The sequence below is a fragment of the Entelurus aequoreus genome, linkage group LG24 (genome assembly GCF_033978785.1).
Source record: "Entelurus aequoreus isolate RoL-2023_Sb linkage group LG24, RoL_Eaeq_v1.1, whole genome shotgun sequence".
Taxonomy (NCBI): Eukaryota; Metazoa; Chordata; class Actinopteri; order Syngnathiformes; family Syngnathidae; genus Entelurus; species Entelurus aequoreus.
In genome coordinates this window covers 35650119-35664875 of record NC_084754.1, presented here as the reverse complement: position 1 = coordinate 35664875, position 14757 = coordinate 35650119, and the positions used below count along the sequence as shown (strand labels likewise).

The following is a 14757-nucleotide window of genomic DNA, read 5'->3' as shown; positions in this document are numbered from 1 at the left end:
AATATCGAATTGTTGTTAAATTGAATCATTACACCCCTAGTGTCCGCTCAGCAGTGTTATTTGTGATATTCTCACAAAAACATTCAACAGGTTTAATTAAAACATCAACATTAAAACTTTATAACTGACAGACTTGCTTTTAGTGTTGACAGCAACATTTAAAAAAAAAAAATAGGTCAGTGGTGCTCAGGGGAATATGAAAAATAAATAAATTGATGACAATAAACAAACTGGAGACACGTTGTTTGCTCTACAGCGGGTCTCCCTTCATTCATTTCGGGGGGTTGGGCCAAGGGAAAGCCTCACGGGAGCGATGACTGACACCTCCTAAATCCTGGTGGACGCTCCAAACACTGTGTCGTTACCATGACATTTACAACATCTCCTTCTGGGATGTGAGACGAAGCTTGACGCAAACAAAATGGAAGAAGAATGATAATGATGGATTCAGCGCCACAAATGGGAAGTAAGAATGTTTAATGTGTTGGGATTTGGGGGCACTGGTGTTGTTTTTATCAATTTGGAGCCAGCACAAAGGAACCACATTTTGTTCAACAGGTGATTTCATGGTGGAAATAAGTGCTTTGTCAGAATTCCAACAACACCCTACTGGTATAAGCTAATATAAATCTACCGTATATGTATTGGCAACACCAAGTCTCTCCATCTGTTTTGCATGGTGTGTTGATATATGGCCGTATCATCCCGTAGCTTCCCATAAAACATTAATATGGACTCACACGACATTGTGGAGCAACGACCTGTCAGTCAAATGGAAGGCTACCGTATTTTTTGTACCATAGGGCGCACCGGATTATAAGGCGCATTTAAAGGGGAACTTCTGGGGAATTTTGCCCATCGTTCACAATCATTATGAGAGACAAAAACATGCATATTTTTTTAATAGGATTTTAAAGATGATAAAAAACATGGTAGTTATGTACTGAAAATGGGACAGCGAATCCATGCCTAAATAAAATATGGGGAAAATCCAATGACCTGGATGAATGACAACATCCACACATACGGAGAACATCCATGATGATTGGTTGGTGTTGGTATGATGAGTCACTATTGGCTAAGGTTAGGGCCAAACATGACAGACTGGCCAATCAGGGGAAAGATAAGGTGGGTTATTGAAACCAAGAAGAAAAAATCATAACAGACACGCACTCAAGTCAGAGACAGAGGGACGCTTCAAGCTGACCACTCGGGGAAAAAAAAACTATTTGAAAATATCAGAGGAATTCTCTCCCGCAGATTACATTTTTCCTTTAGTGATGAAGATGACGTGCAGGAAACCCACAATAATGCGTGTCCTTGGCCATATTTAGACAAATGTATGCCTTTAGAGAAAAGAAAACCTTAGTTTTTAGTTGTTGACTCTGTAAACCAACATCATAACCGCTCTCTTAATCCAAGATGTGGAACACAAATGTAGGAACACACATTAAAGTGAGTTCATGAAAAGTTTTATTGCACATAACCATTACCAACTGTTCCCAAACAACACAAGTTTTTTTTCAAGATATAGATATATGCCGTTTTTTACTGTAGGGAGAGAAAATGAATAACATTATAGGGGTGGGCCAAAGAAAAAGCAAACTAAATAAATACATAGTGTGGGGTGTGGGGACCCCTCGAGGTAGTTGTAGGGTGTCCCCAGCTAAATGACAGATAGTTAATAGTAATATTTGTACAGTTACAATAACATTGATATTATACATGTGGACCCATAGATAGAAATGTTGTTAAATGTAGCTAGCTACTTTTGTCGTGTAGCTTGTAGTGTAGCCTGCAACAATTCTTCGGGTATAGCTTCCCCTGTAGCTTAGCTACATTTAATGAAGAGTAATTTGTAGCTTACCTTACTACATTTTCCAAGTAGCTTGCCCATCACTGTGTGGGAGTTATTTTCTCTTCAGCAAGCATGATGTCAAAATGTGAATGTATTGTAGCTAACTTAGCTATGCTAGCGTTGCCAATGTTTTTGCCTTCCTGTCCCACTCCTTCACGTTAGGTTGTGGTAAGTGATATATGACATCTATTACATTGGACAAGTGCAAAGTTACAGTATGAATTTCAAGAGTGGATGAAGTACACAAGAGCGCTTTTTAAGCCACACACACAATTGCAGCTCATAGCATTAGAACCAAATACACAAAACATAGGCTTGCTAAAAGCACTTTAGAGGTCAGGCATCAAGCAGCAGTCAAGTTTAGCCATCAAGCATTTATCTTCATGTTCACATCGGGAGGAAAATGTGCAATTACAGCTTGCTATTAAATTCCTCACTTTTTTTTCCAATTCACAAGCAAGTGCCTGCCGTGGCCTCCAGTGAGTGAAATATGGACAAAACAGCCCTTTTAACAGCCCTTCATATAAAGTGATTACGGCAGCGGTTAATTGCAGGGGATCTTCATTTAATGAGCACCAACGCCGACTGTTAATGACTCAGGGTTAATAAACAAGCACAGAAACAAGTAAACAAAAGTTGTCGACAGAATACGCAACATACTTGCTAAGTTATGGGCTGATGCTTGACTTATAATTGGATGGGTTGTTTTTCCCCGACACCCAAACCATTTACCCTCCAGCCCATGTTCCACTTCTTTGAGCACCAGAAAAAGTGTTTGTTTTTTTGCTGGTGTTGCGTGCGACCGGTCTAGTGTTAGCTGGTGCTGAAAATGCCACATTTTCCCTTTTCCTCTCACTGGAGCTCAGCATTTGCCTGCTACCTCTACCGCCTCCTGACAGCCAAACAATAGGAGACTTAATAAGTAGAGAGCCGAGGCTCCACTAATTAGAGGCACCCTTCCAACTCTTGCCGTTGATTTGAAAAAGTCCGATACAGCTCGGCCACAACTGTCGGGAGTCAAATAGGGACTACTTTTACTTATATTTGTGGCTGCCCGGTGGAGGGGGGACTGCAGTAATGAAATCCCCCTGTTATCACAGCAAGGAACAAGAGAGCCAAGGGGCCACAAGCCAAACAGCAGTAGAGCGCAGACCTCCACCTGTCCCCTGAATATGTCCACAGCTTAAACATTGGATTCCTAAGGTTTTTATTTTACTTTATATTACTTGCTTGCATCATTTAAATTAACTTTAAAACATCTTATTGTCAGAATGTCATCCGAGAACATATTTTCAATCACAGGTGTCCACACCTTCAAAATCTTGGAAATGTGTGGGGGAGCCAAATGGGACAAAAGTATATACCAGATTTTCTGGACTATAAATCGCTACTTTTTTTCCTAAGCTTTGAACCCTACGGCTTTTGTATTGAACAAATAGTTTTCACACTGAAAAGGTGTGGTATTGTTTGAGCTATGGCGCCAGATTTTGGACGAGTTTGCTCACCACAAGTGCTGCTGGTTGAAAATGTACTTACTCTTTCGCGCCTTGAACCGGAAATATATCCCGTTTCATCGACTATTCACATCTACGGTGTTTCTGCTCTTAGGATTCTTCATTCATCATTCCAAGCAATGTTTAAACGTTTTACAATAGAACTAAAACAATTCTTATCTAACATACCATCCCATGTGTAATGTCTGTAGGAATGCTTTCATGCATATTTGTAGGTGCTATGGTAATGTAATCAAGCTCGCATTGTTAGCATTAGCAAGTATGCTAACACGTTTATTATTAACTTACAATGGCATTCTTTTTGTAATGTTTCAGTTTCGTAAATTCACCACAACGTCACGGTGGAATTATTGAGTCTGTTTAGCTGATTGAAGAGCTAGCTTCCACAGCCAGTGGGTCCATGACGATGACTTTTGTTTTTTTCGAGCAGCTGTTTTACTACCGTGTGACATGAACTGTTGGAAATAATTAGGGTTTGTAAATAAATATTTAAAAAACAATTTCATAGGCTTATTTTAGAAAAATATTTTTTTCTAAAACTTGGTGGGTGCGGATTAAATGTCGGTGCGCTCTATAAAGTTAAAGTACCAATGATTGTCACACACAAACTAGGTGTGGCGAAATTATTCTCTGCATTTGACCCATCACCCTTGATCACCCCCTGGGAGGTGAGGGGAGCAGTGGGCAGCAGCGGTGGCCGCGCCCGGGAATCATTTTTGGTGATTTAACCCCCAATTCCAACCCTTGATGCTGAGTGCCAAGCAGGAGGTAATGGGTCCCATTTTTATAGTCTTTGGTATGACTCGGCCGGGGTTTGAACTCACAACCTACCGATCTCAGGGCGGACACTCTAACCACTAGGCCACTGAGTAGGTCCGGAAATTACGGTAAATACGTCTTTAAATAATTACCGAAATGTATCATTATTTTTAAAAAATCCTTAAAAAAGTCATTAAATGATTAAAAGTAATTTTATGTTAAATTAATTAAATAAAACATGCATTTAATTCAAATTATAAATAATTGAAGGAAGATGTTTGAGCAGCTTCAGTAATGAGACACAAAGAGATAAACCGAGATGAAACATGGAGTCAGGTGAAGGACAGCTGATGCAAACAGAGTCTGCGGACTCTTTGGAAAAAGAAATACAGACAAAATATGTGGGAGTGTGAGTGAAAATACAAAATGGCCTAACAAATGACAATTGTGGCACCATCTATGGGTTGTGGTCAAAATGCTTTGGAAGATGTTCATGTAAATACATAGTGTATATCCTCAAAATGTTACTATCATTAGACAAATAGTCAACGACATGCGGAAAATCCATTGTTAAGTCCCATGGCAGCCATGATTTTCAACCAATCCTTCTCACATTTTACACACACGCGCCAAAAATATACACCAAATTTTATGGGGATTCGGCTAAATACCCTAAAGTCACAGAGTATGTTTAAACTGTGTGACTTATAGAGTTTAATAGCAGCGCCACCATGTGGTGTATTTGTCAGGAAAATAACAGCATAGGCAACACAGCAGGAATACATGCTTTGACAAAAAAAAAATTCTAGTTTTGCTTGCTCAATACGAGTCCAAAACGGATTAAGAGAAGAAAAACAACCTCACTTTACTTGACACTTACGGTATTTACAGAAGATTGGAGGAACATCATGTCTTTACATCTGAAGGATCCACAAATTAAACATTAATCCGTAAAAGACAAAATTGGATTTATTCGTACATCGCTAAGTAACATATTTGATTGACATAACGAGTGCCATGCTGCTGTGATCGTGACGCTAATGAGAAAAAAAAGTTTGTTTGCAGTTGATTTCCTGCTACAAATATTAGCCTAATTTACAATTCATGTCTGCAATTGTTTTTATGCTGTGAAGTTCATATTTTGTTTCATTATTTAGCTGTAGATGTCCCTGTTGTTCATCAATTTTTGCTAGCGATATCAAGATTCAGTATATGCTGTTGAGATTTATTCATCTACTTTATTAATACTATGAAGGATATTTTCTTGATGCTAACAAATATCACCAAAGACGCTGTAATGTGGTCATCTGTGTAAAGTAAAGCACTTAAGGCTTTCCTGCACAACAACAACTAAGTTTTAGTTTCTGTTATGAAAATGGACAACAAAAATACAATGGATTGGACCAACAATCCCAATATTTATTACTAGGACTTAACGTGACGTTAGTTTATTTGCACAAGCAGGTCTTCTAGGTTATATTTAGGCATAGCAACCACAAAAGAACAAAACCTAATGCCATCTCTTCTCATTTATGTATCTTTAGTTCTGCTCTCAAACACTACTAACATAGTACAGAATAAACTTGATTGCATCACAGAAAATTTCTCAAACAAACATTTTACAAAGTGATCACTGCAGACATGAGCATGGTCCGATTGTATTCTACAAGATGATGAAAGTGATATTTTTAAGAGCCATTTTCTTTGACACACTTTTGTTTCCTGACTTTATTACTTTAATGAACCACTTCTTTCAGGACTCTATGAAAGCTCTTTCCTATCTCTTTGTTTGAACGACTGGAACACCCATGAACAGAATAGCAATACGACATTTTCTGCTCAAACTCTACACTCACTCTCACTTGTTTACAAGGGGAACTGCACTTTTTTGGGAATTTTTCATTCACAATCATTATAAAAGACAAGAACACACATATCTTCTTTTTTTATTAGGATTTTAAAGATGATAAAAAAACGCTTGGAAGATGCGGCTAATGGGAGTCATCATTGTAGCCTTCAAAGTCTCTAAAACAACAAGTATATAATGTAGTAACAGACACCTTCATAACAATATGTTGTATATACACACTGCAAGTATATATGTATATAATGTAATAACAGACACCTTCATAACAATATGTAATATGTACAATATACACACTGCATGTATATATATAATGTAGTAACAGACACCTTCATAACAATATATTTTATATACATACTGCAAGTGTATATATATATATATATATATATATATATATATATATATATATATATATATATATATATATATATATATATATATATATATATATATATATATATATATATATATATATATATATATATAATGTAGTAACAGACACCTTCATAACAATATGTTTTATATACACACTGCAGGTATATATATAATATAATTTCCCCTCAGGGATTAATAAAGTATAAAGTATTTCTGATTTCTGATGTAGTAACAGACACCTTCATAACAATATGTAATATGTACAATATACACACTGCAAGTATATATATAATGTAGTAACAGACACTTTCCATAGAGTGAGGTCGGTGCGATATGGTCACGCTGCAAATCTGGAATTTTTCAGCCAAGCTATGCCGAATTAATGGAGTGCTTACCCAAATCAACTGGAAACATCCCCGGCTAGCTGGACCATCGAACAACTATTCATCAAGTGAGTCACTATACTACTGATCATGATACATGCAGCACGTTATGTGTGTTATTACAACTACAGTACATACACTGTCAAGCTAGCTGTGTACAAACAAAACATGAAATAATACTTTACAGATACTGTAATATGATTGTTCATGTTTTTTACTCAGTACAGATTGGTGTACTATCACAGTGTTGTGCATTACAAACTCAAATGCGTTTCGTGCTGACGTACAACTTAGCTTACATCTTGCCGTAGTTAATTACCTCTTGTCAACGATAGACAAAGTCTTGAAAAAAGTGCAGTTCCCATTTAATGCTACACTCAAGCTGCTTGACCATTGTAGTAGAATTTCTGACCTTTGACCTATATTGCATGTCTAATAAGAATGTCCGCTCATTTTCAATTCTGTTCGTGACGCCAATTTGTGTAGTGGATTGTCCGAAGCTTAAACAGGCAACAAAAGTAGTTTAGTACAACAAATGTATTTACCCATTATCAGAAGTGCAGGTTGAATTAAGTTGGCCGTGCAGACAGACCACATGTTACTCCGGAGTAAGCAAGACACACACAAGCCAAAATCACTGTCGAGTTCCGGTCTTCTGCCATTTTTTATATGTCTCTTGTGCGTCATTGTTTTTTAGCTAGTGCGTCATAATTATTTTGTTTTGGTTTTATCTGTTCCAAAACAACCTTGTATCTCTTAGTCATATTTGGAAATTCTAAACATTCTGTAGACAGGTTGGCACAACTCCATATTCACCTTTGTCCCACTGGTCCATTCAATGGCACAAAATGGAAGAGAATTGAAAATGAGCGGACATTCTTATTAGACATGCAATATAGGTCAAAGGTCAGAAATTCTAATACATACCCGCCTTCCAGGGTCTTAAGACCCTGGACCAAAACAATTTCTGATGTAGACCACTAAGTTAAATCTCTACCACAGATAGAGGCAAAAACCTCAATGTTCTTATACGAGGCAAAAATTCCGTCTATGACCCTCCTTCAGAGTGATCGCTGTTACCAGCCTCCACTAAAACCATCTCACAGAACACAATTAGTGGCCTACCCTTTGATTTAGTAAAGGAATAACAAATACTTTGATCATGAACATCATTGAACATAAATAGATGAATGTATATATTTATTATGATTAATTAGTGTCATAATTTTATTGCTTGATTTTTGGATCCCTTTAATTTAGGTAGCCAGGGACTACAGATGGAAAGTAGCTATTTAGATATAATCTGGTACAGAACATATCTGTTTCTGAACTTAATGTTTCTGTGCATTGTCCCATCATAGATAGACTAAATTAAATACAACTATTTAGTGAATTATTGAGGCCACAATAATTCACTAGGTGTTGTAAAATATCAAAGTACTATTGCAAAAGCGAACAGTGACCTCAAACATGACATGTCATCCGCCTCTGTTCTTGCTGCGCTTGACTATCAGCTGCCTTTTCTTTTTCTTGGATGTTTCTGATACTACTATTACTACCACTACTACTACTACTATTACTATTACTACGACTAACACTGTCCCTGTAAGAGGGACAGAGGGGGAAGGTGAGTTTGGATTGGGTCAAGTTTGAGCGTGTTGAGGTTTTATTTAATCAATATGATCAATCCGGTACAAGGATAAAGGAACGTAATGATTTAGATTGACAATTGCAGTGGTTGGCGGAAGCAACCCCAACCTCAAAGGAGGGTGCCAATTCAGTAATTAAATGTTTTGTGAATTATCTAATATCCCGACATGGTTTCCCCAAAAAGATTAGGTCAAACAACGGCACCTAATTTAAGAAAACAGGTTAATCTTCTTCAGTCCCAAGATCAGCACTTCTCAGGACCAGCAGCTTCCTAGGAAGGTGGAAAGACCATGAGACCAAAATGGTAAGTTTGCAAAATGTAGAATTTGTGTGCCAGTTCCTCTGTGCAGATTTGAGGATGAAAGCAGCCACTCCAGATTCCCTTCCACTCGCTAAGAGGGGCACGGTCAAAGCCAATCCAGGACCAACACCCGATACCTGACTGGAAGGAACCGAGAGGAGAGACAACACCTTGCCAGCGATGACGAGAACAACTAAGGTTGCCAGCCAATGTGTCCACCAGGACTCCAGCAGCTGTGGAAAGAAGTGTCGGGAGTGCCGAAGCGGCGAGGAGGCCTGGACCAAAGCCCCACGCCCCATACTCTGCCCCCGCCTTCCCCAAAGCCCCCACAGCTCCAACTTTTTCTCAGCTTTTCCCCAAAGCGGCCAGCGCGCACATGCCATTGCACAGTCTGCCCAATGGACTGAACCACACCCCAAGAAGAGACAGAGACAGACTGTTTGAGTGGATCTCTTTCTTCACCAAGGCAGCCAAAAGCCCAACGAGGTGTCGGCAGGCCAACAGCCTGAGGCACCACCGAGCCATCTGTACGAGCACTAATCGAACATGGACTCATACGAAATTCAGTTGTGTGTTCAAAATCAATTGGTAATTAACAATATTAGTAACTACATTCATTGCAAATGCCGGGAAAAATATTTTTGCAAATGTCTTACAGTCATAAGTCTATATACATTCATATATTTATGTTCAATGATGTTCATGATCAAAGTATTTGTTATTCCTTTACTAAATCAAAGGGTAGGCCACTAATTGTGTTCTGTGAGATGGTTTTACTGCAGGCTGGTAACAGCGATCGCTCTGAAGGATGGTCATAGACGGAATTTTTGCCTCGTATAAAAACATTGAGGTTTTTGCCTCTATCTGTGGTAGAGATTTAACTTAGTGGTCTACATCAGAAATTGTTTTGGTCCAGGGTCTTAAGACCCTGGAAGGCAAGTATGTAGTAGAATTTCTGACCTTTGACCTGTATTGCATGTCTAATAAGAATGTCCGCTCATTTTCAATTCTCTTCCATTTTGTGCCATTGAATGGACCAGTGGGACAAAGGTGAATATGGAGTTGTGCCAACCTGTCTACAGAATGTTTAGAATTTCCAAATATGACTAAGAGATACAAGGTTGTTTTGGAACAGATAAAACCAAAACAAAATAATTATGACGCACTAGATAAAAAACAATGACGCACAAGAGACATATAAAAAATGGCAGAAGACCGGAACTCGACAGTGATTTTGGCTTGTGTGTGTCTTGTTTACTCCGGAGTAACATAATTCAACCTGCACTTCTGATAATGGGTAAATAAATTTGTTGTACTAAACTACTTTTGTTGCCTGTTTAAGCTTCGGACAATCCACTACACCATCATGTGAATGAAGCATACGAAGAAGAAAAACAGATGTGACTTCATATGCAACCCAGCAATATGGATTTTGTCGAGGCTGAACCCCATCATTCATCTTTACATGGTTTCTTTTGGAGAAATTTGCTTCAATATACAAACCTTCCTATTTTCCAGTTCAAGAACCAATTGAAGTTCAAACATGGAGGTTCCAATGTAGATGGAACATGGGTGCTATACTCACTCTGGGGAAGATGGTGGTGTTGGTGTGGAGAGTGAAACCTCCTTGACTTGACACGTCAATCACGAGCCGACAGCCTCGGGCTAACTTAGCCAATTAGTTGGACACCGCCACTGACACCCGGCTTCATGAAGAACCCCGACTCTGCAAGGGAAAGAGGCAAGGATTAGGAGGGACAAAAACACACACAAACATGCACATGTTATACACACAGATACATGTTATACACACGCACAAACACACACACTGTAGGTGAATCTGAAGGTTAGAGATAAATCCAATCAGCATTGAGGGCAGCGAGCACATACACACTGTTACTCCCTAGAGCTTTGCACCCATGGCAGAAAGGTGCTGATGGCGAGGAGGTTGTTCAGAGCAATTGGGTGCAGAGGTCACTGTACGCCTGCGCGCGCGCGCATGCACACACGCACACACACACATACACACACACACACACACACACACACACACACACACACACACACACACACACACACACACACACACACACACACACACACACACACACACACACACACACACACACACACACACACACACACACACACACACACACACACACACACACACACACACACACACACACACCTCTCTTCCAGGGCTGCAGTGACAACAACAGGTGTGGTGGCCGGCAGACATGCAATTACCAGGCCGAGAAGCTACTCTCTGGGACAGGAGATCAGAGCTACAGGGTGAGGGGGTGAGAGGCTAAGGGAGGACCACTCATAAAAAAAAGTCCCACAGACTTTTAGCCCAAGAAGAAACCAGAAAGAAGGCTTTATGTGCACTACTACACATGTTAGTGGTCTGACACGGTAATCACATCTTTTTCTGTGTGTGTCTACAACAATGAGACTATATATATATATATATATATATATATATATATATATATATATATATATATATATATATATATATATATATATATATATATATATATATATATATAGAGCGACCCAACTCACCGAGAGATCCGACCAGCTCCTTTACTATTGGGCACTCATTCAGTTCAATTCAATTCAATGGTTTTTATTTGGTCATCAGTTCATGTAAACAGTACACTTCAGCAGATAAATAAATCAAAGTATCGGTTTACATTTTCTGACCAAAAAGCCGAGCTAAATTTTATTTTATTTTAATTTTGGTCAATTATTCACAACATTTTTCCCTGAGGGGTGATTTGGAGTCGCACCTTTGTGACCAGCTTCAGTGAGCACTGACGCTCGGAGCTGGTAAGTCACGTTTATGTCTCTCTCCTTTTGTTTTTTTATAAACTTTTTGGTTGTCGCTTTTAGAAGTGTTTTGTGGGAATGCACACTGTTTTGTGACTTGTTGGTGTGCATGCGTGTTGAATTCCCGAATGGTTGTTGAATTGTTGAAAAAAAACTAACTTTTGTATGCTAAAGGATGTGTGGATTAGCTTGATTAGCTTACTGCTAGCGGCAGTTGTTGCGGGGTCTCCTGTCTCGTGAGTTTGTGCACGGGTCAGGGGCTCTGTTGTGTGTCTGTGTGGACATCTTGTGTGCCGCTGTAGCATTTATATGAGTGTGTATTTTTTTCTTTATTCTTTAGTGGAGAGAGATTCTGTTTGCCGTGGACTGTGTGTGACGCCCTGTTTTTGTTTTTTTCTAAAAAAAGGTATGTCTGTTATGAGTTTTTTTGGCTTAGTTTATTGTATAAAAAATATAAAAATAATTGATGTGGGTGGGAAAGATGAGGTGTATTGCTGCACATTTAAGGATCCTTTTTCTTAATAAATATTGTTATTTGCTGAAGTATATATTTTATATACTGTGTTTTATTTAATTTATTTATTTCAGACTATTTTATGCTTTATTGACCTTTATTATTATTATTATTATTATTGTTATTTCCATTTCCACGTTTAAACATATATAATTGATTTGAGTGAGCACTGACGCTCGGAGCTGTGGAGAGAGATTCCGTTTGCCGTAGAATGTGTGTGACGCCCTGTTTTTGTTTTTTTCCAAAAAAAGGTGAACAAATCCCTGTGATTCAACTCCGGTGTGTGTGCTTCACTAAGAAAATACACAACGCAGAACGCTGACTGTTACATATATATATATATATATATATATATATATATATATATATATATATATATATATATATATATATATATATATATATATATATATATATATATATATATATATATATATATATATATATATATATATATATATATATATATGTCCTGGGCATGACGTTAAAGTGCATCCGGCAGTGGAGGCTCCTCTATGGGGTCTTGGGGCACTAGGAGGTTAACCCCTTTACTACTGTTACCCCAGGTGGCCCTTGGCAAAGGCCTAGTACCTGACTGTCCCCTAGCCAGGGATATGGTGAAGACTTTAACGGCGGAGCAGGCGGAAGACGGCTGCAGCAGAAAAGGGTCCCCAGTCGTCTTGGACTCCATGCCACTGGACCCTGACCCAATTCTGTCAAGGATCGTGTGGTGACTGTCTGTGCACCAGTCTCCCCACATTAAACTAAGTCACGCACAGGCATCCTCCATAAAGGGATACACCCCTACCAGGAGGATATATATATATATATATATATATATATATATATATATATATATATATATATATATATATATATATATATATATATATATATATATATATATATTAGGGCTGTGAATCTTTGGGTGTCCCACGATTCGATTCAATATCGATTCTTGGGGTCACGATTCGATTCAAAATCTTTTTTTTTTTTTTTCAATTCAACACGATTCTCGATTCAAAAACGATTTTTTTCCCCGATTCAAAACGATTCTCTATTCATTCAATACATAGGATTTCAGCAGGATCTACCCCAGTCTGCTGACATGCAAGCAGAGTAGTAGATTTTTGTAAAAAGTTTTTATAATTGTAAAGGACAATGTTTTATCAACTGATTGCAATAATGTAAATTTGTTTTAACTATTAAATGAACCAAAAATATGACTTATTTTATCTTTGTGAAAATATTGGGCACAGTGTGGTCAAGCTTATGAGATGCGATGCAAGTGTAAGCCACTGTGACACTATTGTTATTTTTTTTTAATTTTTATAAATGTCTAATGATAATGTCAATGAGGGATTTTTAATCACTGCTACGTTGAAATTGTAAATAATATTGATACTGTTGTTGATAATATTACTTTTTGTTTCACTACTTTTGGTTTGTTCTGTGTCGTGTTTGTTTCTCCTCTCAATTGCTCTGTTTATTGCAGTTCTGAGTGTTGCTGGGTCGGGTTTGGTTTTGGAATTGGATTGCATTGTTATGGTATTGCTGTGTATTGTTTTGTTGGATTGATTAAATAAATTTTTTTTTATAAATGAGAATCGATTCTGAATCGCACAACGTGGGAATCGCGATTCGAATTCGAATCGATTTTTTCCTACACCCTTAATATATATATATATATATATATATATATATATATATATATATATATATATATATATATATATATATATATATATATATATATATATATATACACATCTACATATACCACTGTTCAAATGCACAATTGCGCATACCGTATTTTTCGGAGTATAAGTCGCACCGGCCGAAAATGCATAATAAAGAAGGAAAAAAAACATATATAAGTCACACTGGAGTATAAGTCGCATTTTTTGGGGAAATGTATTTGATAAAGAATAGACATTTGAAAGGCAATTTAAAATAAATAAAGAATAGTGAACAACAGGCTGAATAAGTGTACGTTATATGACGCATAAATAACCAACTGAGAACATGCCTGGTATGTTAACGTAACATATTATGGTAAGAGTCATTCAAATAACTATAACGTATAGAACATGCTATACGTTTACCAAACAATCTGTCACTCCTAATCGCTAAATCCGATTAAATCTTATACGTCTAGTCCAGTGGTTCTTAACCTGGGTTCGATCGAACTCTAGGGGTTCGGTGAGTCGGGCTCAGGGGTTCGGCGGAGGTCAAGACACACCCGACTCATCGTGTAAATAAAAGCTTCTCCCTATCGGTGTATTGCGGATACGGCAACAGCAGAAGTCACACTGATTTGCAGGTGTGTAATTTGTTGTGAGTTTATGCACTGTGTTGGTTTTGTTGTTTGAACAAGGTGATGTTCATGCACAATTCATTTTGTGCACCAGTAAAAAAACATGGTAACACTTTAGTATGGGGAACATATTCACCATTAATTAGTTGCTTATTAACATGCAAATTAGTAACATATTGGCTCTTAACTAGTCATTATTAAGTACTTATTAATGCCTTATTCGGCATGGCCTTATTATAACCCTAACCCTCTAACCCTGGCCTACCAGGGGTCTCAAACATGCGGCCCGCGAGACGTTATTTTGCGGCCCCCACCTTAACATGAAAGTTTAATGTTAGTGCGGCCCGCGAGTTTTAAATGAATGCCGTTTGACAGCGTTGTGTG

The 14757-nt window shown here is 38.0% G+C and overlaps 1 protein-coding gene across 5 annotated transcripts in view; it reads right to left on the bottom strand.

Moving 5' to 3' along the window:
- Positions 1-14757, bottom strand: part of plxnb2b (plexin b2b) — a 629608-nt gene that overhangs the window by 467975 nt on the left and 146876 nt on the right. For all 5 annotated transcript variants that reach the window (XR_009824287.1, XR_009824286.1, XR_009824288.1 and 2 more), the window contains exon 3: positions 10290-10430. The gene's annotated coding sequence lies outside the window, so the exon portion shown is untranslated. The remainder of the gene's footprint in view (positions 1-10289; positions 10431-14757) is intronic.